This window comes from Acipenser ruthenus, chromosome 8 (genome assembly GCF_902713425.1).
Source record: "Acipenser ruthenus chromosome 8, fAciRut3.2 maternal haplotype, whole genome shotgun sequence".
Taxonomy (NCBI): Eukaryota; Metazoa; Chordata; class Actinopteri; order Acipenseriformes; family Acipenseridae; genus Acipenser; species Acipenser ruthenus.
The window spans coordinates 10,234,814-10,262,049 of record NC_081196.1 but is presented as its reverse complement, the minus strand read 5'-3'; the positions used below and the strand labels follow the sequence as shown (position 1 = coordinate 10,262,049).

The window sequence follows — 27,236 nt, the reverse complement described above, 5'->3', positions numbered from 1 at the left end:
CTCCCTCCAGCCATGCAATGACCTGCAACCCTGCTACGTTAGGTTATATATCATAACCCTGGTTCCCCGAAACAGAAATGTTATCCATTACCTCTGTGTAGCCCGATTTCCCTAAACATGTATGTCAATGCTTCTAGTAGAGCCACCTCTGTGTCAGGCATCCCTGCCCCAGAGAGGATATAGTGCTGCAAACACCATTTTCTATTCTGGCCCGCTGTGTGGGAGTGAACGCAGCGGCCTCGCAAGGTAATGGATAACATTTCTATTTCAGGGAACTGGTATGATATATAACCTAACGTTCCCTTTCACGTGCAAAATGTTATTGCATTACCGATTGGGATAGTATACCAAAGCTATCGCAAGTGCAGGACTTTTGAGGATCTATGACATATAGTCCATTGGACATAAGTGTGGGAAGAACCTGCACTTCAGTATGCATGCTGTAAAGGCTGGGCTGAGTGGCTTCCCTTAGCACTTTGATATAAAAATCCAAGATTTTAAGGGTTCTATGACAAATATACTATAAAACTAGATAAAATGTGTGGGGTAAACCCATACTATGGTGTATGTGCATCAAATGGTAGACTGAGTGGCTGCTCTTAGCACTCTGGTCCCAAAGCCAGGGTACTGGGGATCTATGACAGTCAGGTCCATATGCATGAAACTTACCGTCTCCTTTATTGTGCCAGTAATGCATTTAACATGACAGTATATCATCGGGTGATGCCTAAATGCCTTTTACTGTCAAAACACATCCCTCATTGTGATGTTAGAATAACGTGCCCTTAGAGAGCAATTTTCTCATTAAAATATTATTTGTCCTATTCATAAATCTGTATTGTGCCGTTAAACTGACCCTTACCGGCATTATTAAATTGACATGTGACTCAGACCAGGCGGAGAATGAGATGCGTCTAAACGGTATAATTTCCTAGCATAATTTCTGCATTTTGGAACATGTATTTAAGCCAATAACAATAATAAAAACGTTTAACTATCCAATAATGACATACTTTAAGTATTTTGATATTTGTAACGCATTCATTAAATTGCATTGTTAACTTGTCTGAATCGGATAGGCTGCTTACTGGTTGGAAAACATTAACCACATTTGTAGCCTATTTATTTAGTTGAGAAAATGTCAAGCTTCGGTGTGATTGTGTGGGCTGGACACCAAGATATCTTGGAAACTTATCCTCCCAGAAGAGTGAGAAGAGCCGCATATTTGAGCTGTGACTTGCTCTGGATTACTCTGATGATTCATAGCAGGTATCGATTTAACAGTAGCACAGTTACTCAACTTGAACATGAACTGAAGTTGAACTGCTAGAATCAAGGCTGCCATCGTATTAATGAAAGTTAAAAACTCAGTGCATGGTTTGGATTCTGATGTTAGCGAGTTTTGCAGGTATTAAAAAAACACCAAAAAACAGTTTGTGATTCCTATCACTGTCCGTGCGCACAAAGCTAGTACTCAGCTTGACATATTTTTCATAGCAGTCCATCTACCGATACGATAGAGGCAGCTCAAGTCATTTTAAAGTAAATTATATGTTATAACAAGCCCCCCCCCCCCCCGAGACGTACGTGTGTTTATTATTTACAGCTACAGACAAAGGTTTTGCATCACCCTACAGCATTAACACATTTTGCTTCATAAAGTCAAATGAAACCTGCTGAATAATGTTAACATATTGAAATACATACCGTTTTGTAGTTTTCCATATACTTAACGAAAAACTGGTAGACTTTTGTGATATCATTTTGTCGTTTCTTTGATTACATGATGTTAAATAAAATAACTAAATTGTGTCTATATTATATATACATATATATAATGTCTCAATCCTAATTCTAGGTGATGCTAAACTTTTGGCCATAGCTATATATTGAAAAATACATATTATTATAAAATGGGATTATTAGTTTGTTCAATATGTTGTATTTTAGTAACTTCACATAAACTGCAAGAAATATGTAGTGTTTTCTAATATAGTTTCGCTATTAAAGCTAGCAGTATTGTGTAACAGGCAGGATTTTCAATCTAGCTGTATGTCTTAGTTTAAAATAAGGTTTTTGTTTGGTAAGGAGTACTGTTTGAGAAACAGATTTGAGATGTATTATATTGTATGCATTGTATTTTAATTAATTGTGCAGGTATCTGCAAACTGACTACAGTACAGTAACAAATAAAAGCGTAGGCTATTTTTTCTGCCATTTAACAATTCACTGTATTTTAGTGTAACCGTGCGGAGCTGTCTTTATGTGCATTTGTAATTCAAACTAAAGTTTTAAACAGGAGAAAATAAATGGAGTTTGCTGACGCTAGTGCCTTCTATACTTTATTGTGCGCTGGAAAACTTATGCTAACATTAGAGGATCATTTTTTTTGTCAACCGAAAGTAAAATATCATGTACTGTGTCATAAATTAAAATTTATTTTTCTTATACAGTTCTTTTTCAGGTATATAAACTAAATAGAAAATGTCATTATTTTTTTAAATCAAAAAGCGTACACTGCCCCTAACCTAACCTCCTCCCTAAAAATAGGGCAACACGTATCCCAATTGGAAATGGAATAACATTTCGTACATGAAAGGGAACTATCCTTTAAAATTCTGGACCCTAAAAAAAAAAAACTTTACTAAAAGAGTTTACAAGAACACTGAATAAGTTCATGTGTTGGCAGATACTTCAGGTAAAGTACCTTTACCTTTTTGTCTGAGTTCAGGATACAATCAGAAATTTTACATTTTATTAAATTTGTGTTTGTGATTTTATGGCTTTAAAAAGGCCACCGGTTGTCAGTATGGCTCTGCACTATTACACTACTGAGAATGAAACTGCACAATTATAACACAATGATGCTATTAAGTGACCGGCAAATAGATTTTAAAACAAACAAGGACTTTTAAGATATCCACTAAACAACATCTTAATCTTCAGTTGCTATATACTGTGGCTTACTACTGTGAAGTATGTGGACCTGTGTCACACAATCAATTTAAACTGAGGACATTAATCATTGGCAGACTTCAGTGGCTTAGGAACAAAGTAGTGAACACTGTTAATGAACAGAGGAAGAACCATTATTTAGTCAAGATACACGTTAAGTACCATTAATAGGTTGTTAATTAGAGATACAAATCCATTACAATAAAAGTTGCGTATTGCATGTAAAGGACTTGCAAGAGGTTATGCAGCAAATGCATTATAAAAATGAACTGCCTCAAAAGGTACTGCCCTTCAATCAAAATGACAGAATGGCGAGGCTTGAAGCTGCTGCTGCTCAGCAGTACAGTATTTACTTACACATTATTTATAATGAAGGACAAAAACTTTTCACTGACCTTGAACAAAATGAATAGATATATTGAATAAATATATATTGTGGCGGGTGTGCCTGCGCTACCGTAACACAGGGGTTTATAGGACCATGGGGAGAAATTGATGGTGCCCATTTTGGAACTATACATGGAAGGTCAAACAACTGGACACAGGGGCAGCTGGTTAAGCTGCTAGTGGTATAAAAGGCAGAAGAAATGTTTGTTTAGAGCAGTGGTACTCAGCTCTGGCTCTCAAAATTCAATCCAGTCCAGGTTTTTACTCCAGGATATAATGTAGTTAATTGAAGCTGCTAATAGGCAATTAACTTATATAGGACCTGGTTGGAATAAAGACCAGGACTGGAATTGATCTCAAGGGCCAGAGTTGAGTACCACGGGTTTAGAGAGAGAGGATTGAGTAAGAGCAGTGTATCTCAATCCTGGTCCTGGGGACCCACTGTCCTGCTGGTTTTTGTTCCAACCAAGCTCTCAATTACTTAAATGAAGCCTTAAATGAACTAATAATTAGCTGAATTTGACTTTAAATTGTTTAGATTACAAAAAGTTGGAGAATTCAAGTTCCTTATATAATTTTATATTTAACTTGGAACCTCCAACTGTTTAAAATAATTAAAAAGCACTGATTAGGCAAATTATAGTTCAATTAAGGGGTTCAATTAAGTAACTGAGAGCTTGGTTGGAACAAAAATCAGCAGGACAGTGGGTCCCCAGGACCCACCCCCAGCACTGAGTAAGAGTGTGGAGCAGAGAGCGGAACTAGAGGAAAAACATAGTGATAGCCATAGCTTGGGTTTGTTTATTTTGAATAGTTTGGTAGTGTTTTGTTTTAACTGTTGATTTGTTCCTGTGTTAGTTTATTTGTTATTATTAAAAGTGTGCAAACCTGGCAAAGCTATATAATCTGACTGTTACCTCGTTTCCACGATTACTATTTCCCTACCGTGTCAGCATGGTAGTTAAACAGCATAGTACTGGAAGTATGCCAAGTTGTCCCCATGAAATATATAAATCTGTGTAGATAACAGCAATGACACAATACGTACAGTGGTAACCATGGTAACACCTGGTATTGAAGGCACATCAAGATGGATATGTTTAATCGTCCTGGAGGGCCGGTGTTTTGTTTTGTTTTTTAAGTGACGGTTTTAATTTTTTTTGTATTAAAAACACTTACAGGGAAAACATTCGTAAAAAACAACGTAAAGCCCTCTACAGAAGATTTACACTACCACTCAGAACAATATTAAAAGTTATATAAAGTTATATTGTAAATTCACATTGGTTTTGCATAAACGCTCTTTGACAATAAAGTTTTGTTTAAATTTAATTATTGATCTTATTTACAGAAAATGTATGAATTATTGAACTATTGAACTCCATGAACAAAAAATGAAAATGACCAAAAGCAGAATAAAAATATCAATGAACTATGTACATGGAAAGCAGCAGACTCACGGACAGTATAGCGTGACAGCAAACCTTTCTGCTACAAGCAAATCTACAAATAATTGCCGGTTTTCAGCTGCTGCAAATCTGTAACTTTCCCTCTATCTCTCTTCCATTTCAATATAAGCCTTGTGAATGGCCAAAATGCTTTTCTTTTTTTTTTCACAGCACTGGGAAACATGTATTTCTATTCTGGTAGGCTAGTGAGATAAAGTGACACTTATGTTCCTAACGGTGTTATTCATTTGCTTTTGGATGTTACATTCTCAGCATGTTTTAATCAGTGTTTTTTTGTTATTATTTTAAAATCCTCCCACAGAGTTCTTTGTTTTTTTCCTGACACTTTTTCCGTTTCGTTACAACCCCCTGGCTCTGGCCGTGCCGTGCCAGTATCAGCTATCAAAGGATGCTGGCACGGCATGGTGCTGACACGCCAGGGAACGATATGGGTCTTTACAAAAATCATATACACACACACACACACACACACACACAGTACATATGCAAAGTGTTTATTTTTTTAAATGTATAATATACAGTGGTGCCCATATTGACAACTTCTATTAATTTCATACAAAAAAAATGATATATTTTAACACTGGGAGTGGAAACATCAGGTCCATTGCCCAGACTTCAGTCTCCAGTTTTGAATTCACCTGAGCATTACTGGATCCTAATGAAGAGAGCATTGAATTGCTCAGAAAAGTAGCAAAATATATCCCAGACTTGTACAATACATGCTACTGTATGTCAGGTCATCCAGAAGCTGTGTGAGGCCACATTTAAATACACAGGACGGGTGTTAGTACTTATGTGTGATATTCTTCACTAAAAGTATTACTGCTCATTTTATATTTTAGATAAACAGTAAAAAAAAATGTGTACAGTCATTGAAAACTGAAAGCATTAGTAATAACAGCACATTCAGGCAGCTAAACGATTTACGTCATTTCTGAAACCTCACAGTGTCAATATTTATGGGCACCACTATCCTTGTCTAATTGGCCTTCCATTTAAATTATTTTTATGTCCCAGTGCAAATATAACTAATGGGAGTTTAGTAGAACCAGCCAGTGACCGATGTTGTAATTGTGGTTTCAGTTTTTTTTTTCAAGTTCCTTAAAGGGAAAGTCAAATCCTAGTTGTCTGCATACCCATTCTACAAAAGCCTTAAAGGAAACTATGTATATCGTCGCCCCATGCCCTGTTAAATGCTGTAACCAACAAAATGTTGAAGTGAACAGGCCGCAGGCTTTCATTTGTACTAAGAGCCGAGACCTGCAGTTTTTTTTTCTCTGCTACTGACTGTTACTTTTGCCTCTAAATGGGCCGCCACACTCCTGGGGAATGGGCAGACCTACAGAGTGGGAGTCTGCATTATTAAAGACCAAAGAGCATGACAATTACATTTTAATGTTTTAATCAGTCCTTAACCTTTATTGCTCCTGTGGTTTCTGGTTCTGTTTTCCTGCATTTATTGTATTTCGACCAAAAAAACCAAAACAAAACAAAAAAAAAAAACACACAGCATTTTCTACTAAACTTTCTTTAATTTGTATATTATATATATATATATATATATATATATATATATATATATATATATATATATATATATACACACACACACACACACACACACACACACACACATAGCTTTCAAATTAAATGGAAAGAAAGCAGTAACTATAGAACTAGTATATATAACTGGTTAAAAAAAAAAAAAAAAAGGTGGCTGCCCCTTTAATTGAATTGGCGCTCACTTACGGTCAGATGACGCTGTGGTGAGTATGTGTTTGTGAAGCTGGTGAAGTCGCAGTTGGAAAGCTACAGGTTGCTGGCACAGGAAGACCAGCGTGGTGCAGTGTCTGCCCCAGTGAGTAATCTCATTCTTCTCTGCAGATACCAAATGTCTTTCAGCTGTTGTGGTTTATGCTGGAACACAAGAGGGGTCTCATTAGAACAGAGGTTGTATTCTCCACTCTCCAGGTCCTTCCAAAACCCCATCCCCCTGCCTGTTTTTAGAACAGACCAAATAATAATAATACTGTAACCTGAAAAAGAACACTTTTCGTCTTTTTCTTCCCAATTTCCAGTTTCAAATACTTCAGTATGCTACTTTAAATTGACACTATCAAAAATATGTTGGACTACCATCTGATAGTAATTAGCAGCCCTGCGCAGCTTACAAACAGCATACAGAATCATTAATAAATCAAGTCCTAAAAGTTTATTTCTGCTTATAGTTCATGTAAGGATACACTGTCTAGCGTTTAAATACGTTCCTGTTCAATAATTTACAACCATAGTGGGCTGCTACTAGCACATACAAAGCAAAATGTGTATCTCAAAATGAGCCAACACCCACGGCCTGTGCTGAAGGGCAGTGAGGAAGCAAAGAGATCATGGATAAAGATAGTGGGGTCTATTTTAATTTCCCCCAGATGTGATTTATTGGCGCCCTTTTTAACTACACTAAATACAATGACATATGTCCGCACTAGACCAGGTTTACGTCTTAGTAGTGTCAGTAAGGTCTATTGCTGTTTTAATCATTAAAATAGGCCCTGGTTGGTCGTTTGAATTGTTTGTTGCATGCCCAGTTGTGAGCTGCTTTGTAATGTAACAACATTGGAAACTGAAGGAACAGGGCATTATTCCAGACAACTGGTCGAAGAACCACACCCTTTTTTTTGTACCATCTGTCTCTACTTGCTGTCTGCTTTACAGTGAGAGTTATGTGCTAGGAAGAATAATCGTATACATTTCCAAAGGTTACAAAAGACCTTATCATACAACAATTCTGTTAATTAAATTCACAATCTTTTGTTATAGAAGGATTACATCATTGCTGATCATTTATCCAGAGGGACACCAGGGGGCAGAATGTCATTAGCTATGGGCTACACTGTAATCTTCTTCCTGGTTAAGGAATAACAGGAAGTATTACTATGCATGAGGAATTTGTGGGAAAAAAAACTGTTGTAGGATTAACAAAAAATGAAATAAAAGTCACCCACACTATTTTGTGCAGTAAATAATTAGCATAATGTTTTGTTTTAATGTTTGTTTGTTTTTTTTTCATCACTAGAACGTCAACCACCACTACCATATCGGATTATATGGTAAACAGCACAACTTTGCTACAGCTTTCTTTCTTCACGCTGGTTGACCATGGGAGGCATGCCAACCTGTAGAACACAAAGTGATGAGGTACTTCAAAGCAGAACTTTAAACCTTCAGAATCTAGTGTTGTAAATCTGCATACCACTAATCAAAATATAAAAAAAGTGAATACAAAACCAACAGATATGAATTTAAATCACCTTAATAAAAACGACAAACTGCATTGATCACAACGTTTTCCAGTTTGCCAGCTCTCAAAACTGTATTATATGACAAGTGAAATGTCTCTGCCGTTTGGTTTTATAAGGATACACGCAATGGGCCCTTTAGTTATCTTATTTTTCTGATGGTATGACATTAGATATTTGTTGGAGCCAAAGACCACTTTTTGTATAGAGAACTATCAAAAAGAATTACAACAATGTAATTAGCCATGCAGTCATACAGTAATTACACAAGAACTACAGGTACAGCTATATAAATTATACCAAATGGCAGAACTACTATCCTGACAACAACAGTTTTTATTACCTGACAATAGATTACAAAAACCTAACTGGACGTTGTTTCAATAAATGTTTGTTGTGGGTTGCAGAATGTTTCCTTAGGAAACAGCACTAAACAGCTAAATTAGATTGCATTATGCACTGGAGTATTATACATGCCCATCTGTACTAACACATGCATTCCTTTTTTTCACAACAGTACAAATTACGGATAACCAGTTAGTATTCAACTTTATGATTCGATTTTTGTAATCCAACAGGCATCCTGCATTTAAGACTAAGCATACTTATCAGTTTGTTCAAGATTAGACTATTTTCTCATACCCAAATCACAACTGTATACCATTGTCAGTGGCAAAATGCATGGCATTATCATTTCCTCATGTTCTAATATCATTACACATACAGCACAGATACAACAGTGGGGAAACACAAACATGGCAATTGGCTACATCACTGCCGCAAAGTGACAGTATTATCGTACATGCAAGAACAGACTGACACATATACTTGGACAAAAAATTTCGTTATAGTAATTGCAAAAAGAAGCAAACAGATCCCCTGAGACTCATATACAGCAATTAATCAGGGAGATTACTGCCTCTGATAAATAAAATACAAATAAATCAGGCCACTTCTAATTTCGAAGGCCAATAAAAAAAATAATAATAATAATAAATAAGATATTAAAGATAATTTTGAAAAAAAAATGAAAACGCGAAGCAAGGAAACGTTAGCCTATATGCTATTATTACCTTAATCTATCACAGCTGAAGGATGTAGAAAGAAATATTCATTTAATTACAGATAATGTTTTCATCCAAAAAAACAATGCAAAAAGGCAAAACTGGACCAGACAGTCTACTTCCATATGTTTCTTTCTGAAATACACTTGATACACATCTTCTGTTTTTCATTACGTTCATGGTTTTATATATGATAGACCAATATTACTTACAAAGGCAGACAATAAGCTACAGTATGTTGTAGGATCAAATAGAATCTTGAGTTAAGAACTTACAATGTATTGTACATTCCAACCAATCAGGTTTCATAGCTGGCTCCATGCACAATAATAATGTTGACTGCTGTAACACCTTAACCCCCCTCTCAAAAAAAACCCCAAAAACCCCCAAAACACACAGCAACCTTTCATAGTAAAATGTCTTTGAATACCTGACAGAGGGAAATACCTTCAGCTAAATAAAAAGCCTTACAATGATTGATAATATGTTACGGTCTTATTTATTTTGTATAATTATCATTTATAATAATGTATAATCACTTTATCTAGTTTTATGTAAATCTATTTTGTTTTATTTTTTGAAAACGTAATTACAAAATAAATATGGAAGTCCTGTGTTTGTCTCCAGGATTACTTTTTGACTTTTTTTTTTTTACATACTGTACAGAAATGTTTGTTTAGGTTAACCTTTGGACTTTATCCTTTGGTCTGGAAAAAAAAAAGAAAAAACTTTTCAAGAAGGTTTGCCAAATTACTGTGAAACCTGAAATCAGCTGGTCAGCAAATGGCCTAAGTATTGGTGACTGCTTACTTGTTCTGTGATTTACTGACTGGTAAAAACCATTTTACTGTCAAAAAATAAAAGACATGGGCTCCTGAGTGGCGCATCCAGTAAAAGCACTCGCTAGAGTGCAGGATGCGCTCTATAGCCTGGATGTCGCGAGTTCGAATCCAGGCTATTCCACAGCTGACCGTGGACGGGAGCTCCCACGGGGCGGCGCTCAATTGGCCGAATATAAAAAAAAATAAAAGGCACAATATCTGGGCAATTGAAAAATAACCCCCAATGCATGCAAACATGATACAAAAAAAGGGGATGGATTAAAAAAAAAAACTAAAAAAAAAAAATGAAGCTACTCTATTTAGTTATTTATTTAAAAAAAAAACATATCCTGAGGGTTGTTTAGAATCAGGTAGCAACAATCGAGAAATGAAAGAGGTGACATCATGTCTAATGACGTACCCCTTACAGCAATTAGCCCAAGAGATACTGCAACAACCAAAACACCAATCAAGACCGATTTCTCTTTGTACTGCTCCCCTGCAAACCTGTCTTTTCTCAAAGCTTTTCTGGTCTTTGCTGTCGCTCTGTATGTCTGCCTCTGTTACTTTTACTTCTCCTGTGGAAAGTGTCCAGGTAATTAACCCGTTGAAATGATGACCCACATCTCACATTTTTTCCCAGTTATCAAATTATAGCTTCACAAAGAGAATATTATAACATCTGTGTTCCGCAACAATGTTGTCAATTTTTCATATCAGAATAACAAATTATCTTCAGTCAAGAAGTGAATGGCAGGGCACCCAGAAGAGAGACAAAAGTGCTCTTCATTGATTCAGCCAATACTTTCAACTTTGACACTACAGTTTTAAAAACTCTGTGGAAGCAGCTTTCTAACATACGAGACCATCTAAAACACAGCTTCCTGATTAATTAGAAACACATCCATAAATAGGAATGGTTCACATTTTCAGATACATAATCTGAAAAAAATGTGTCAATATTTGCACCAGATTTTATCATATATTTAAATAATTATAATTCAAAAGAATCTATATTCCTGCAATAGTTGTAAATAGAAACTTACAAAACTATCACTGCCATAAAAACATTAACAGTAGATCACCATGACAAAAATGTACTGTATGTGGAGTAACTTCTTTTAATACATATACAGGTAAAGATACAGTTCAGATGAGAGGTCCTGAAAATGTAGACAAACTAATCGAAGTCCAGAACTCTTGCAAAAGTAGATCATCTTAATCCTCGAAAGCTGGAATATAACTGTGAGATCCATAATGACAGGCAGACAGACAGGAGCCTCCATATATATCACCAGGCTCTAATAATCACGGTAACTAAAAAGACTTCTGCACGTTTCACCTGATTTGGATAAGAAGGATGACATACGTAAGGGTGCCTCAACTACATCCCTGTCTCTAGGTATATGCATTCCTCAGAGGATAACCTGACAGGCCATGGAACCCTGATAGGGAAGACACCTGTTGTGTACAGCTTCAGTTACATGCATCATTACTGTATGCGATAAATTGTTTGCCAAGATCCCTTCTGGTAAAATCCAAACTTGAAAAATGTGCTCGTCCATAAAAACTTATGTAATCATCAGGTGCAGACTTGAATTATGAATATTTAAGAACTGTGAGAATGAGGTTATAAGTATAAAATACTACAAGTACAAAATCACAAACAAGCACAAAATAAATAAAATAAATACTTACAGTATCTGCTCAAGTCTTTTTTTGGTCTGTTCCTCACTCTTCAGGCAAGTCAGTCCGGGGTCTACTGCAGATCTTCATTGGAGCGGTATACATTTACAATTACTTTACTGAAATGCTGTCAATGAAAAAATGATAATTGAGAATTAGTTTTCTTACAATACCATTGCAAATTGTTGCCAGGCATTGTGAAAGTTAGGTAAAGCACATACAACACTATAAAGATAAAAATAAAGCATGGTACAGTACATTTGACCAAAAACACAGATATGGATATTATAAACTACTGTATACAGGTATACACTTCGGCTAAGAGAACACCCTTGTAATGAAACTGATTTTTCCCATTGTAAATGCTCTGCCTAAAGCTTAAAAAACACCTTTTTGGCACCGCTAGCGATTCGTTCACAACTGATACAGTACTGCTTTGTAACCTGATAACTCATCATCATTAAAACTTAAATTCAAATGGTTTATTCAATCAAATGTGACTTGTCATAGCGAGAGTGTCTTGACGCACACTGATTGGTTTGTTCAATCTTTCCAGAACTGCCGTCATTTAATATTGCCTTGTTTTGTATTCTGATTTCCACGAGTGCACCTCATCGCTACAAAATGGCATGTAAACCAACGCCGAAACGTGCCGCTGTTTCTCTTGCTACGAAAAAAAGTTGTTAATTGTTCGAGCTGTTGAAAAAAACCTGAATCAGACACAAGTTGCCGAGCAATTTTCAGTTCTGGTGAGTTGCTTCACCATTCTGTTAAATAATTTTGTGCATGTCTTGAATATTGCTCCTGTATATGTATTCATAATTAATCTAGAGCTGCTGCTGCATTTTATAAATGTGTGTAGGGGTGCTGTGTTAAATTTAGTTGACAGGTAGTTTATTAACGTTAGTTTTGTTGTTATTTTTATTATTATAGTTTATTAACATACACTTGCCAATTGCTTTTCTCTTACTTATCCAATTAATTTCATATGTTGGGGTACGTCACGACAAGTAATACATATTTATTTATTTATTTATTGATTGATTGATTCATATTGTGTCTGGTGGTCTACTCTGTCTTACAGAAGTTTGGTTTCTGCAGCTGACAACATGCATTTCAACATGGTTCGTAAACTGAAATGCATGATGGTTCGGGTTATATGTCAGTTCTGACGACCTGTCGGACTTCTACTGTAACAGACGTTCCTTTTTAGAAGAAAAAAGAAAATAAAAAAATAAAGGCATTTATTTTCAAGGGTAGAGTCACGATAGTGTTTGTAATAAAAGCATTACAATAATGGAGATCAGCATTAATAGTACACTTCATATTGCAGTATTTTTTATAATAAGAAATGACCCTAATTGTTTTTGACAGGCTATAGCCTATATTATGTTTGTTACAGTTGCCTGCCATAGACATGTGTAACACAGGTCCGATCGACCAGTGCAATCTCAATGCTGGCACTCGCTCCTTTTAAATCAAACAAAAAACGACACTTTCTCTACCTAACAAACTCCACCTACTGTGGTGGGCTGGCAAAGGTCACTTTATCACACTTAAGATTATGAATTGGACCCTTAATCACTGCCAAAAAATGATACCCGATTACCAAGGAATGGTTTGCTACAATGTAAGATTGATTTTAGCATCAATTGCACAGTACCATGATCTACACATCCATATTCCACTTTAGCTAGGTAGAGTCAAGCATACTGTACTGTTTTAAATACTACAATGTTTCTGATTATTTCAACTATGTGCACCACTTTAAATGCGAGTCATTTCTGAGGTGACCCATGGATGAAGTACAACATCCAGAAAGCCTGGTGGAATTTTCCTGTTATGGTAAATAAGTAAAAGCTGCCATGTTAAATCTGAACATCACTGCAGCCTGCCAATAGATATATTTACATAACAGATTTAAGTCTGTGAAAAGAGGTAAATATGTTAGAGTAGGATTAACCTGGGCCGACCTCTTTCATGCAAACAAAATTGAGTTAGAATTTAATGAGGTCAACCACTTCACTGTAAAAAGGCAGGGTGAATTTATCTTCACATCTGCCCAATGAGTGAGTAGTAGTATTTGTTAATTTCAGTAATTTTCATCTTGGTGCCTGCTGCGTTTCCACTGCTTAATTAAATGCATTTTTGACCTGGGCATCTATGGCTACACTTCTAACGAAAACAGAGGTAGCACGCTATGATTGTTGCACTATTATTCCTGAAAGAAAACCCCTTTTTATTCTTACAAAGGTTTACAACCAATTTCCAAAGTGCCATGCCAGTGGTTGTCATTTTATGGTAATTAAGGAGGGGCTATGCTAATATTTCATATAGCAAGCATTACAAGAACGTACCAAGAAAACATGCATTGCATTAAAAGGCTGTTTACAATTACTTTGTAAGATTGTAGAATGATATTCCATAAGTGTTCCAATGTTACCTAATCACGGCCATCTGGGTTTACAACAGATGTAACTGGAGCGTTCTGCTGGTCATCTCCGAGGATGGTTAAATGTAATTTTTTGTTAAATGTTTCTATTAAGACTCCCTCATAGCACAAAAGGGATTCTGTAATGGGCTGCGATAAAGTTGTGCCAACATGTTACGCAACTACCAATTAAGTGATTTTTTAAAAATGTATATTTTTTAACCAAGTTAGTTAATATATGTTTTGTTTTTTGGTTACTTAGAATTATGACTATCAGAATCGCTATCCTGTTACATGAACATCATTAAAAAATGTGTCTGGTAAAAGATTTATGATTTTCTTAACTTCAAATCAACTCATTTTAAAAGAAAAGGCTAAAACTACTATAATTATTATAAGAGATGTATTCTTCAGTTTGATGCATTTCGACTCTACCTCCACCAGACGTTCCACGCTCGGAACGTGCATTTCCAAAATCTAGAAAAGTACAGTACAATGACTGCATGATGAAATCAAAATTCTAGAAAAATAACGCTCTATTCTCTGTGCCAAAAGTCGTTGTAAACATGACCTATGAGAATTCCTATTTTCTCTCTACATTACTTGCATTTAAGGAAGGCATCCTGTAGCACACCCACAACAGTTGTATGAGACAGCCCTTAAGTTTCCAAGTTTATATATCTCAGCATAAACCAGACACACTGTTGTTGTGCTATTTTTTTTTTTACTGTACTTGGTGACAGCAATCTGGAAATTGGGATGGGACAGCAACAGAATACACGCAACAAGAATTGATCTATAGAAATAAGGGTGGTCATGAGACCAAAAGCAGTAAATTGGAAATAATAGAAGATTAATAAATTATTATGTTTATTATGCCTTGCCTAAACTCAAATATTATACTGTAACTATTCCTGGAATTTGCCGATGTTTTCACTCTATCTAGTATGCCAGTTTAATATTTAAATAATAACGATCAAGGGCCAGGGCATTTCCTATGGATTATTGACCAGCTGGGAGAGTTGGATAACCCCAGTTGGTTATTAATTCCCCTGTAAATGCCCTTGGCTGAGGTTGTTCAAGTTATTAAAGCTACCTTCAGTAAAAAATACATTTAAAACTGTTTAACCTGTGGTTTGCTCACACAGAATTTTGTTATGCATCCAATGAGATGACTGATTTTGATTTAAAAGTCCTTATAATGGGGGTTATTTTCAAAGGAGATCTGCTGAAGGATGGTGTTAAAACTGTTTTTTTCTGTATTTCTGTTTTTACCACCGATTGAGTATTTTCTAAAGCTGCAGAAAAAAACGTCGGGAATCTATCTGCTAGTTTGGTTCATTAGTTATTCTGGCGCTTTCTTTTTGGTGGAATATGTAATGATCTAAGAATCCGTGTCTATTTTCCAAAGACCAAAGTGGTAGATAATTTAAACTTCTACCAGTTTGCTTTCCATCTGCTTCAGAAGGGTCAATAGTCTATCCGCCAGTAAAAAGAGTGGCAGCACTTCCAATCATAGGCACAACTACCGTGTCCCCTGTAACTTTTATGTCCCCCTCAAAATTCAGGATGTCCGATTTTCATGGAAAAGCTGCTGACATGAACCTGTGTCGATTTAATAATAATAATAATAATAATAATAATAATAATTATAAACTGTATATACAAATGCCCAGGCTGTGAAAAAACGACTTCATTCATTTCACATTTTTGTTTTTTATCCAACGATATGAAGAAGTGGTTAACCTTTCATTTTTCACCTTCTTATTTACAATGTAGCCTATCACTGCTTGTCACCACACTATTCATAGTACTGTTAACACTGACTTTCACAAACACAGGTGTACATAAAGCACTGTAACCTGTATTTTGTGCTTACGCTACAATGATGGTATTTGTATTTTACACCAGGAAGAAGCTTTAAAAAAAAGAGGCTACCGTTTGCTTTTGGACACACATTGGATTACAACTTTTTGATTCTTATGAGGCAAAAGCCAAATGCAAAACAATGCTAAATGTATTGTAACTGTGCCACCTTGTATAGGTTTTTTGTTTACAACATGCTTACCATAAAACCTTTAGAGCAAACAAATCATATCCTGTTACGATCCATTTGAATAGTGCAACTTTTGACAGGGAACCAGGTTTATGACAATAACCTGGTGTTCCCTTTCAAGTACGAAATGTAACCATTACCTTCTCTGGTGGGGGCAGGTTGGCTAGATTGTATGCAATCCTGACCGTGTCTGCAATCCACCTGTTTAGATAGGCCTTGTCCAAGGAACTTATACCCGAAGCAAATAAACAATTGCTCTGTTTGCCACTAACTCTGGGTACGGTCAGCATAATACGCCAGTGCCCTAACCAGACAGAACTGTCTCTCAGACTGGAAAGGAGGTGGATGGAAGGCCTCCAGTTCCACTGACTGGTTGATATGGAAAGCAGAAATGCTTTTAGGGAGAAAAGCAGGATTAGTGCGGAGAGTAACCTTAGTTCTGGCCTCTTCATCTTCCTGCTCACATATGTAACTGAGATGGATTTACCAGTGAGCAGAAGGATGATAAAATGTAGTTCTGAGAGGTCCATGCGGGTACATGGGAAGCCATTCTGAGTGGGGAATGCAATTTAAGCATTTTAAAAAGTGGTCAAAATGTAAAAAATACACACCTTACATAAACAGTTGTAGCAACACATGGGAACATGTAACACAATAAAATAAAAAGGTCCTTATGTACCCTTTAACCTCCGTGCACCCTTCAAAAACTGTCCCGTAAGGAAGTGTGCTCCTGGGGAGAACGAGTCATTTTGAATATGGCAAGGTGGGACAAGTCATGTGGTCCAGTTCACGTGACTGACACCACATCAGGAATACACCCCATTTATAGCCATACTGAAAGTGTGTAGACGTGGTATTCTGAAGCGTCTCTATGGCTTTGTCAGATAACCCGAGACGGCCCAGATGTCTCGCTCAGGGGCCAGACCCAAAGCTGCAGTGCTTGCCTGACCTTGTCCATGCACAGTGGAAGCAGTGGCAATGGTGGGAAAGCATACAGCAGAGTCGTGGGCCATGTGGGCCAGCACGTCTGTGCCTAGCGGGTGAACACTCTCCACTCGAGAATACCAGTGGGGACAATGGGTGGACTCCTGGGTCGCAAAAAGACCTATCTGTGTGCACCCAAACCTCTCCCAAATGAGGTTCACAACCATTCCGGACTGTGGGGTCCCCTCTGGAGAAGTGGTCCGCCGCACAGTTCATCACCCCTGGCAGGTGAACTGCTTTTACTGAAAGCATGTGGACCATAGCAAAGGCTTCCAGGCAACATGATTTAGACCATTCCAGAGGGTGCCCTAACCTAGGATGGAAGCATCTGTAGTCACCACCTCTCTACTTGTGCCCAAGCACAGATGAGCTGGTTGTTTCCACCGCGAGAGATCCTCCATACAGTGATGAGACACTGAATAAGCAGTGGTATTCTAAGACAGGGTGCCGGACCCTGTGGTTGAACCAGGCCTGGAGAGGGCGCATGCGTAAGAGCCCTAAGGGGATGATCTGGGATGCTGCTGCCATCAGGCCCAGAAGTCTATGGAAGGTCAGTACCCTCACCACTGCGTTGGGCTGAAACAGCTCCTAGCACACAGATAGCCTCTGGATTCTGCCGTCCAACAGATTGGCGATCATGTTTTCTGGAGTTGAGGCTTCGCCGAGATAGACAGCCCTTTGAGAGGGCATTAACCGGCTTTTCAACTGGTTCACCGTGATACCTAACCGTTGGAGGTGGTTGGTGACCAGTCCCGTGTGTAACACTGCCTGTGATGGTGGTACAGGTAAAAACCTGAAAAAGCCACTGGCAATCTGCAAGCATGCACTGTAAAACAGACAGGGGCTGCAGTTGCCTGCTAACTAGAAAAATCTAGCAGCCTTCATTGTCAGTGCAGCAAAGCAAAACACAGCAATGGCACAGACACTCAGAATATTTTCCGGTCGAAAAGGCTCCTGCCAATTCGACAGCACAGTAGGTAAAAAGCCATTAACACTGGTATAGTCTCTGTAGCGTGAAAAGCTGACAGGAGAAAACCAGGACGGCTAGCAGAGTATACTGTCTGTGTACAGAGGCGGACTCTAGTACAGAGAGATAGCCTGCGCGCATGCTGGATTTCTGAAAAAAAAACAACCAAAAAAAAACCCGAACAATGATTAGACACTTGCTAAAAATATATAGAATATTATATATATATATATATATATATATATATATATATATATATATATATATATATATATATATATATATATATATGAAAAGGCGCTAGCAAGAATAGCCGAGCGGAGCAGCAAGGGAGAGAGCGTGAACTTAGCCGCAACTAGGTGAATCCCGGGGAAGGGGCAGAGAGAGCCGCCGACTTCGCACACGACACACAGCCGCAGAGGGGACTTAATCAGGACCTAACGCGAAGAATTATTGCTAAAGAAGCAACATTATTTCAAAATATGAAATATGAGAGAGAGAAAAAGTGAATTAAATCAACTTCTCTCTGTAGTTATTACTTAAAGTCAGAGCTCACTAGTGCTCATAATTATTTTGATAAATTAGAAACAGCTTTGAGCATAGTCAGGTATGACTGTTGAAGATGACCATTGTCTAGTAAAACCAAATTACAAAGGATCTGAGGCCTTTCTTCTGGAGTTTCACTAAAGAACACATCTATCATCAGTTTAAAAATACAGGGCCCAATTTGGATGGAGCTCATAAAAATAAAAAGTGTTGAGAAAAAGAGTTTGTGAAAAAGTGAAGTCTTTATTACATCTCCTGGTTAAATGAATTTAATAAAGCATGCATTAAAAGAAAAAGGATTCAAAGAGAAGCATACAATAAATGCTAGGTGTTCTGCACATACAATGACTATAGTATGACAATTCTGATGAGCAATGCCAAAAATGGCCAGTCAAGATAACTGAGTGTCAATAGAAGAACCACTGGCACTATTTATCCTTAGATGAACCAAGAAGAGAATTCTCTGATGCAGTGCTGTAGGGAAAAACATGTACATCTACAATTACATTTAATAACAGCACAAAGTTCTATCTTGAAACTAAAAAGTTTGCTTTAAACACCATACAATGATCTTCACTGTTGGTATTGCTGTAAACTTGAGGATTTTTTTTTTTTTTAAAGGCCACTTGATGATGCTTTATTTATTTATTTTAATACTACTTTTAATGCTACAAAGATTCTGCTGTATTGGCAGATCTGGCAGATAAAGTAATTTATATTTATTAAAAGAGAAGGCATCGTGCTGAGCCCACATTGCTCCAAAAACAAGCCTGCGTTGGAGAGGGGAGACTGAAGGAGCTCAGTCTCTGGGTATCCAATTCCTGCTTTCGCTTTTTGCAATGGTGCCCCTGACTGTCAAATGTGAATAACAGTGCCTTCAGTCTATTGCATGCAAAAATACAATGCAGCATATGTTTTAGTCCGGCATGTTCTTCCTGTCCAGTGGTAAAAACAAAATATGCAATACATTGCTGTAGAGTAACCGAAAGAACATCCTGCAAACTTGGCACCCCAGCATTTCTGAATGGGTTCCTTTCAATTGGTTTAGACGTGATACTGAAACTCTCTGAATAATACAGTGCTGCCATTGTATTGCATAATATATGTTTACTGTAATCTTGGTGCTTTTTTGGCTGATAATAGCCTCCTATTTCCAGGTAGGCTTGGCACTTGACCAACATGCAATGATTAAAGGGTTGTATTCATGGACTGCTGGTAACATTCTGACGAACCATTTTCCTGAAAGTTACAGAAGCTTTGAAAACTCAAACGCCTTACAAGAGACTAGAGTAAAACCCTCCCCTTCCTGCTGTAAGTGCATGGCTCGCAGCACACAAGGGAAATGCAAACATTGAGTTTCTATGCATTGCACAACATTGCAGGAGTTTGAGATGACAAAAAGACCTGATATCGAGAGCTGACAGACTACAAAAAGCACCTGGCACAAAAAGTTCACAAGAGGTATATAGTTTTTTTTTGTTTGTTTTTTTTTTTTAACTGTCGTTCTCCAGTACTGTAGGTCAGACGGATGGTAATGTGAAATCCTGTGAAAAACAGCTCCCTCTTTAGATAAAGACAATACTGACAAATGTATTTACTGTCTCTACAACAGTGCAAACGAAGTGTTCTGTTATTTGTTGTATACATATGTGAAGCAGTTGGGATTTGGCAGCACTATTTCTGAAATTCACAGTACATGCTGAAACTCTTTCTGATTTCCTGTCCGTATCTATGTGTTATCACTGTACCAGCATTTTTTTTTTCTTAGATTATATTAACAATTTCACAATGTGTGTTTGTAAAATTGTTTAACAAATATTTTAAAAGAATGATGCAAAGGTGCAATTTTTACCGTGGCATTTGTGTGGCAGTCAAAAAATTAAATAAATAAATAAAAATACGTAGGTTTTCAAGCTATGTTTTTTTGTAAACATAAAATGAAACTTTCTCTACCTAACAATGAGTTGACTTGTTCAGCTAACCAAATAATGTAGCTGTTAAGAAATGACAGCACTCCATTGGCAAGTAACATCAAAGAAGTCTTTCTGACATATACATTTTGTGGATCATTTCAGAACATCTGAATGTAAGTCAGCAGGTGTAAACAGTGTGCAATGAGATGTGTAATGCACAGGGATCAGCACAATTTTGTCAGCATGGTTGCCAGTATGATGCTCCCTACTGAGTAACGCATACATGCTTTGAGGAAAAAAACTAAAACAAAGTGATGTAAATTCAGGTCAGAGCTTTACTTTCTTATGTGGAAAACCTGGCGTTTACAGATAGCTTTGAAATTAATATACAACAGATACTGTGCACGCCTTTACATCCACAGGCTCGTAGTTAAACTATGATGCCTTACAAACAGTAACTTTTGTTTTAGAAATTAGCAGACATTTATGTTATCGATTTAACAAACTTTGTGAAATTTGCTAAAATTATTTAAAAGGTGTATTACAGTATGTCGTGTAAACATGCAAACAATTTCTGTTTGTCGGACTGATTAGTGGTGAATGGCATAACCATTGCCCGGCATCCTGAACCTTACCAAGGCTAAGATAAAAAACAGTTGCACATTCTGTTCTGAGTACACTTTCAGGAAGCAAACTTTAAGGTATGGAGCCCCACTTTAGATTATTGTATTAATTATATTTTTTTCGAGAACTTTATGATGTGATTTTTCAAGTTGAAACAAAAAAAAAAATGTGACAAATTAAATTCCACCAAATAGATCTATGAGAACACTGTGTTGCTTGAATATTGAATATTCCATAAACAGTAGTAGGGACTTTCCTGGTTAAATAAAGGTTAAATAAATACATACATTATATATTAAATAATAATTCTACTAAGTGTTCCGGAGGCAGATATGCCAAATACAAGTCCCACCAATAATACCAGCTATACAGCACTGCTTTAAAATCCCATGCTAAAAATATCAGCTTGGTTATGGTTTTATCAGTATACCAAAAACATAATTTGGAAAAAATGAAACAACCCTTTTCTCATTAATTTGCCACATTTTGTTGTGTGTAGTTTAAATGTATACCCTGCTATTGCTGCAGGTAGTGGCAGGAGTAAGTTTATTAGTATTAATATTGTCATGAAACTTTTCTGTGTGCAAACAACTTCTCTAGGAAAATATTCCTGTGAAAAAATGATAAAACAGACAGACATTTTCTCTCTTCTTTTTTTAAGTAGAAACCATAACAGCTGACAAATAGCATTACATCCTTAAAGATGATACCACCCAAGTCCATCAATTGTATTGCTTCCAGACATTAAACCGGGCTAGAATTGTCAGGTTTTTTTTTCTTTTCAAACACCTTTTCAGGAAGCTGTATAGTGCACTGCTTACAGCTGGTAGAAAAATAAGCAATTTACACAATATATGTGGTTTAAAAGCAATGATCTCAATCCTACTGTACCTTTGTTGATGCGTATTCTTGCGATATGCAACTTTTCAAAGTAGCTCATAGGACCATGACAGCTTCAATCCTGTTAAAAAGATAGAGATTTCTCAATTAACTGACGCCTCCAGAGGATTACATACTTTAGGGTTATGCATTTAAGATTCACACAATGTACTGTTGTGACTGGCATTTGCTTATTATCTATATGTAACTCGATGTAATGAGTTGCAAAAAGGGAAAATACAATCTTTAATATAGTTTATTATTGTACACCACAGGCGACAAATAACATACTTAATAATAATAATACTAAAAGGTTATGTTCAGGTCAAGGCAACATTTGGGTTACAGATTTATGTTAGTTCAGCATTACTGGTAAACACATGGTTCTCTATACTGTGACATTTAGACTTTTTACAGTTTTTAAGGAGTGACACAGCAATTTGAAGCTACAAAAAAATGTATTTACCAAACAGAATATAAAATGATTTAGAATTATTATATTGCAGACACCGATATGCCCCACAAACATGATATTCACTGCACCAGGATTTAATAAATTCTCAATCAGATTACCAAGTTCAAAGGAATCTTCTTACGGGCTTATACAAATTAGGAACAGTGGTCAGGAAACACATTACTGACCCTAACTGGGTCAGTAATTGGAATAATAAAGATTCATTTTACAGAGATTATTTGCAGATTCAGCAGAACTTTACAAGGTCAATGCATTCTCTAAATACCCATCAACTAATAATGCCACTAAACCACCTTATTTGCCAAGGAGTGAGAAATAATTCAAATTTGTTTTACACAACAAACAGTCGAAACACAATTTTTTGTTTAAGTGAAACAGTTATGATTGAGTGTTTGATCTCCAACATCTAAGTTTAAACTGAACTGCGTATAAGGCATTTGTATCAGGGGCAGGCCTTATTACAGATTAATGGAAAGCTAACAGTGATAAGGTACGATGTCTACATGTAGGATATATCATGTGTGCAGTTACTGATTCTGTAAACATTGAAGCATGGACACTGCTGTGCTATTTATAGAATATCCTTAAACCATACAGTAATATGCCAAGAGAACGGTACAGCAATTCCATTAATGAACAGTTTAGTACATAGGCTATAAAAAATAGTTTATTATGACAGGTAGCTGGCAGTCTTATCCTTACCTATGAAAGTGGGAGCATACTGAAAACAGGAAAGACAACATAATAAACACAAGGGTTGGACAGACAATCAGAAGGCTGTACAACAGGCCCATCATTGGTCGCTGGGTTGTCACTGATTTGACGGGACTAATCTGCAGGGTAGTCTGTATCCAGACTTTCTTGTGAAACAACAATAATGTGTGCTATACTGGATACATATGCTACTATCAACCCTTTACCAGTCTGTTAAATCAGAACTGAATTGCAACAGGGAAAGACAGCTATTATTTTTATAATGCATGTCAGGGCATTAAAAAGTACTTACTACATTACAGCACATTTGAAAGTAAATCTGGTACATGCAAGAGTGAAGTAACAGCCAAGTTAATACAGCATTAGCTTTTGATTTAAAACTGTCTACACCTTGGTATACATCTCATACGTATTCATCATTTTAAAACCAAAATCTAAAATGACTTCATCATGATCACTCTTTTCACCTTTTAACCCCTTCTCATCTAAATAACCTATTACCATCACATCTATGACCACTTGGATTAGGAATCAGCTGTTTATGACACTGCAGATTTGTTCATGTAAAATTTGAGTAACAAATGCAGATCATCATTAAATCGGTACAATATGTGGTGTGTGTGTGTGTGTGTGTGTGTGTGTGTGTGTGTATATATATATATATATTATATATATATATATATATTTAGCTCAAAGAGCCAGCTGCCTCTTCTTGTTTGTGGACAGACAAGTATTGTTATTGTAACATTTCAAAATGACACTGCTGAGATTTTTCTTTTTTCACAACAGTCAAGCATGTTATAGTTTTCATTACTCTGGTAGTTTAATTTCTTGAACATATGTATTTATTTATTTTTTTCCCTTGCAATGACAGCTTAATAGCTTTAAAACTGACTTCATTTTGGAACCACAACAGTGTTTTTTTTTTTTTTTTTTACATTTTAAGTCACATCATATATCTGAGCAAGAAGAGGAGTTTTTTCATACCAGAAAAATTGCAGTTCTATGGGATAAAATACCAAGTTCATGGATGTCACTGTTTTCAGAAAGAGTTAAATACAATTGGCAAATGGAACAATACAGTGTTTTATATGTACAATGAGATATCACGAGGGAGAAATGCAGCTGAACCAATGCATTTGTAGCAATTAAACCAACACCACAGTCTGATTCTTTTTCAACAGGCACCAGTTGCACGGTTACGGATTTTCACACTGTTAGTCACAAACACCACAGATACTCCAAACCACCACAAAATAAAAGGGAAAGGCTTTTAGAACCCCGTTTTTGACCTTCACGCACCCTAACTTAATATTTACCGTTAGGAGCGCTGAAATGGGACACCTCAGCAGTTAAAGTGAATTCACACCAAAGCAATATCAAAAGCAATATATATTAATCTCTTTAAAGGAGGCGTTAAAATGTAACTGGAGCCTTGAAGCAATGTTCAAAGGGTATTTGAGATCACGAACCACAGGGCATGCGAGGACAACGCTATACAGAATAACTTAATAAGCATGCAGTGTTTGCACAATACATGGGTACAGTGTATGGCATGGATACCTAAGAGATGCCAAATGAGAAATGAAAATCTCAGAAGATTCCCCGAGAGCTTCTTTCATTACCAGCATTGTCTGATTTTGGTTGATGTTGGGAAGAAACCTCTCCAATCTATCAATCTATCTGTCTCTGTCTTCTTGCTATCAGTTATAAATCCTGTTTAAAGTAAACCTGAAGTGAAACACAATCTAGCTTTCAATGCATTAGAGGGCTTTTTTCAATGCACCCTTGAATACGTTCACACCAATGAATTCTCGCTGTCTTGCTTGTGCAGTGTTAGAGGTGCCTTTAAAATGTTTCAAGAATATTAAGCAGACATACTCATTGTGTCATTAAAAGAGCACCAGCATTTAAAACAAACAGAAACGACATCACCAAAAGGACGCACACAAAAACAAAAAAAAGGAAAACACATTTTAAAACCAAAGTTAAAAAAACAAAGAAAAAATTAATTCAAAATAAAAGTACAGGAAATGAAAGAAAACAAAGCTTTGTTTCCCAAGCACTTCCAAATTAAAAAGTCATATGATATCTGATACTGCAGGACACATAGCCAAAAGCTAACCAGCTTGCCTAGAGGGAAAGAAAGAACCAGTGTACTTTTGGTCAAAGAGCTTTTTCTTCTTTACTGCAACTATGTAACACACAGATCAGCCCCAGAAAGAATTCAATAACGCTGGCTATCGGCTTACACTGCTGCACCACTGCCGGGTGGGCATGAAGATAGATTTTAACATTACAGGCAACCATCACCATTACAAGTGTTAAAATACTTAGTGCCTTCCTAACTTGGCCAGATGCCAAAAGACGTCCGACAGGCTGGCTGGAAAACAAAAGCATGTGTTCTATACATATTTTTTTTCTCCCCTCCACTAAGCACTAAACTTGTGATACATCCTTATCTAACTCCAAGGAAATCCACCTGCTACGGGGTGAAATGAGGTGAGGCTGAGCAACAAAGACACAGGAGAGACTAACAATCGCCAGCTCCTTACAACCCGACCGACACTCATAACAGCAATTCCATTTCAGCTGCGACACAGTGAGTGAGCAGCAGCCGTCTCCTACCTGCCGTGAATGCTAATCAGCCCAGGAGTCTCTGTGCTCTCTCCTCAGCCAAAGGAGTCGTTTCCTTCAAAATGTATTAGATCCTTTCGGTGGCAGCCTTTTTCTTTCTTTCCTTCTATTTTTTTTATTTTTGTTGCTGCTGCTGCTGCTTCTTCCCAAGAAGTAATGACTATTCTTTATATATATATATATATATAAAAAAAGAAAAAAAGGCTTTAGATGTTCTCAGCCCGTTATTGATCCTCTTTATTGTGTCTCTTTCTCTATTTTTCTGCTCTCTCTTTCTGTGTGGCTCTCTGGAGTGCTCTGTCGATACGTCCCCAGAGGTAGCGGGTCAGTCCGCCTGCTTGAAACCAGACACAATGCACTCGTCTCGGAGTGCCATGCACAGCCATCAGAACACAGACCACGTAAAAAAAAAAGAAGGGGGGACTGATTTGTAAGAGAGAGAGCGACACCGCCAGTAGTCAGGTTAATCAGACCTTCTTTAATTAGCTGGCCGCTGCATAAAGAACACCCAGTTCAAGTTGAACACATTTTAAATCGGGTTGCCTTGTGAAGGAAAGGAAAGAAATGAAAATAATTTTTGGACAGGATATAAGCTATGTAAACTCTGAAGCAATATACAATTTGCATAATGATGTAGTGGATAACCAGGTTTTAATAAGTGTGTTTGTGTTTGTGTGGGGTGGGGGGGGGCATAAGTTAATGTTTAATTACATACATTCCACTTGGTTGTTTTTTATAAAATGAATCTCTGAAGCAAGGAGATATTTTTTTCCTATTTGTACTAATGTTAAAATAATGAAACATAATACATAAAAGTTTCTCATGAATCATGATATCCGTGTGCTATAAAGCCTGGTCTGTTATGCGATATGACCAGGCCTTTAAAAAAAAAGAGAATTCTTAAACAGGGTGATGGTATTTCCTTTTTTAAATTAGATATGACATAAAGGTTTAAAGCAACAACCCAGTAAGATTCCTACCAGTTTAAAAAAAAAAAAATGTGTTGGGTCATTTTCAGGTTACTGGCAACAGCACGTCATACTGATGGACTTCTACAGTTTCCTCACCTGTCATTCCCAGGAACTGGGTTACAAATCAAGCCAGACAAAAGTCAGTTCTCGTTGAATATGTGTAACTTATTTGTCTGACTTTGAAATGATTAGTCGAAAAACTTAAACTGGTTAATACCAGAACAAAAACCTCCAAGAAGTAAGGGGACACCTTGAACCCAGAGGTGCGTCTGTCTAGTTAGATCTGGCCTGGATAACTGGATCTTAGGTACTCACTGCTTTTCTACAATACTACCTAGTATATGCTTCTCAAGCACTTCAG

General features: G+C 36.8%; 1 protein-coding gene across 7 annotated transcripts in view; it reads right to left on the bottom strand.

Moving 5' to 3' along the window:
• The window catches only part of LOC117962453 (zinc finger and BTB domain-containing protein 20-like), a 145,490-nt gene that overhangs the window by 9,517 nt on the left and 108,737 nt on the right, over positions 1-27,236 (bottom strand). For 5 of the 7 annotated variants that reach the window (XM_059028427.1, XM_059028425.1, XM_059028426.1 and 2 more), the window contains 3 exons: positions 22,091-22,160; positions 11,691-11,805; positions 6,561-6,728 (listed from right to left, as the gene is read on the bottom strand). The gene's annotated coding sequence lies outside the window, so the exon portion shown is untranslated. Of the gene's footprint in view, positions 1-6,560; positions 6,729-11,690; positions 11,806-22,090; positions 22,161-25,895; positions 26,518-27,236 lie in introns of those variants that run through there. The other 2 variants (XM_059028430.1, XM_059028431.1) reach the window with 2 other exon arrangements.